Raw genomic sequence first — 2,553 nt, forward strand, 5'->3', positions numbered from 1 at the left:
TCTGCGTCTCTCTAGCTCTCTCTGTCTGTCTTTCTGTCTGTCTACACACACTCTCTCTCTCTCTGCGTCTCTCTAGCTCTCTCTCTGCGTCTCTTTAGCTCTCTCTGTCTGTCTCTCTGTCTCTCTCTCTCTCTCTCTCTCTCTCTCTCTCTCTCTCTCTCTCTCTCTCCAATCTTCCCCACCTCCCCAACCACGACGCCCAATACTGTACGACGACAGCATTAACACTTTAACCCTATAACTGCAAAGCCTGCTTCTGCAATCTCATAAAAGAGCAAAAGATATTTCGGGGGCTGATAGTGAAGGGGATAAAGAGATAGCGCGCACAAACGTCCGATCGACAGAAGAACAAAATAATGCAATGTTGAGGCACATTTCTACAATCGTACACACATCAGAAACACGATTTTGCAGGTTAAAATGTGTAGTATGCTGTTCTCTGTCTTTGTCTTTTTAAGTTTCCGAGAAATAAAACAGAACCGCAAAATCTAAATTGAATAACGAGGTATAGCGCACCTTCAGGCGGTGTCGAATGACCAAACGGCGCGTCGTGAAAGAGTTAACAAGACTTGCTCTTGTATTGCCCACGGCCTGGGACAATCTCCTCAATAGTAGACCTTCCACGAGCCTGAGAAAGGACGCAGGCGGTAATCTCACACCGTGACCCACATACCTGGTCCAGATCTTTCCTTCCTTTACTTTACAGCCGCGGCGACATTGCTGGCGAGGCAGTTTACAGAAATTATGTTGTTGTCGCGAGAAGGAAAATAATCATTATCGTATTTTGATACACCTGTCACGGCTCGAGTTTGCTGTGGGATTAGGAGGTTTGCTGTTAATGTTTGTTTTTTCCCTCTAGATAAAAATACGTATTTAGCCTTGCATTTTTCTAAAATCCTACCTAGCACGATAAGTCAATAAAAAAACCAAGAGATATTTTTTTTTAAATTAAAGAAAAGGTGGGAAGAGGACATTGATTAATCACAGATATCCCACGCCTCCATCGACACCAATAATGATCTTTAGGAAGAGGGTCCACAATATGACCAGAAACAAGGATATATTCGGTAGTCAAACGTACATGTCCACTCGCCAATCGAACTCACATCTTTTGTATGCAATGACACGCGACCAAACCATCACACCATCGACACCAGTTTAAAATAACGAGAAGAAGTAAAATGAGAGGCTAAGAACCAACTGAAAAGACGCAAACGGCGGGGGGGGGGGGGGGGGTGGCACAATTTCTGTTTTTTTGTTGTTGTAATTAACAGAAATAAATGAGATATTACTATCATCAGACGCACCAGAGAACGTCTTCCGGTGTTTCAAAACCTTCAACTCCGAGCTTCCTTTTACAGCCGAGACATTATTTGAGAAAACTCTCGGCATCTGTATCTGTCGTCCTGAGCCACCAAATCTCTTTCTCATTTCAGGAGTGGACGTTTGTCAACATCCGAGGCTGACGTCACCTCCGAAATGTGGCGTCTGCAGGGAGATCGGGTTCTTTCTACGACATCGTTGTTTTTCATTTTGTTTTGTCCCTCTCCACAGTGGTGTGAAATAACGCCTCATCGCTGGCCTGACTGAACGACCGAAGCTCACAATCAATTCGGAGAGGATTTCCCATAGAATTGTCTAAAATGGGAAAGTTTTGTTTTTTAATTTGTTATATCCATGATGATAGAGTTTAAATCGTCGAAAAGGAGGTGTTTGTTTGTCAGTTTGTTTGTTTGTTTGTCTGTTTGTTTGTTTGGTCGTTTGTTTCTCTGTTTGTTTGTCTGAGTGGAGAGAACCACGTCGACACAATAGCGGGCATTTAGTGCTAGGAAAAGCAAGAGAGACAGACAGAAACAACAGTGAGAGACATTAGATGTAGGACCTACTAACTGGCGGCGCTGTCCAGCAACCAGCACAGGTGGTCAACCAACGATACCTAAGCCACGGGGGGAAACATTCTTAAACTTAAAACTACCACAACAATGGTAACAGTCGTAACTAGGAAATAAATACAAACACACACACACACACAAACACACACACACACACACACACATACACAAACACACACATACACACACACACAGTGAGAGAGAGAAAGAGATCGAGAGAGAGAGAGAAAAGAAAGAGAGAGGGGAGGGTGGGGGGATGTTTATTGAGTTTTGTCAGCAAGCATTATTTGTGTCCTTTTTTGGCGTGCACATGAACTTTGTGACATCACTGCTATTGTGAACAGCTAAGACAAAATTTTCTTTTCAAGACGAATAAAGATTGTCACTGTCATCAACAACTAAGAGAACCATTGGCACAAGATCGTTTACTTTATGGTAATTATGGTTTATCAAGGACCAACTAAAAACAATTACATTCCGGTAGGTTCAGTTTTAAGCTTGATTTTGAGTAAAGGGAAATACTTTGGCAAGACAACAGTACTGGGGAGAAGCAAATTAGATAGAAATAACAGTAAAAGAAAGCCTACAAGAGGAGCCCTCTAACCACCCGATCCTTCCTATGGGCAATGCAACCCTGCACAAAAAGAACTGGTTTGATTTT

At 42.7% G+C, this 2,553-nt stretch overlaps 1 long non-coding RNA gene across 1 annotated transcript in view; it reads left to right on the forward strand.

Annotated features, from left to right (window-relative positions):
* Positions 1 to 1,708, forward strand: part of LOC118478174 — a 42,295-nt gene extending 40,587 nt beyond the window's left edge. The window contains exon 2 of the long non-coding RNA XR_004858878.1: positions 1,437 to 1,708. This is a non-coding gene — a long non-coding RNA (uncharacterized LOC118478174). The remainder of the gene's footprint in view (positions 1 to 1,436) is intronic.
* The last annotated feature ends 845 nt before the right edge of the window (positions 1,709 to 2,553 follow it).

This window comes from Aplysia californica, unplaced genomic scaffold (genome assembly GCF_000002075.1).
Source record: "Aplysia californica isolate F4 #8 unplaced genomic scaffold, AplCal3.0 scaffold00393, whole genome shotgun sequence".
NCBI lineage: Eukaryota > Metazoa > Mollusca > Gastropoda > Aplysiida > Aplysiidae > Aplysia > Aplysia californica.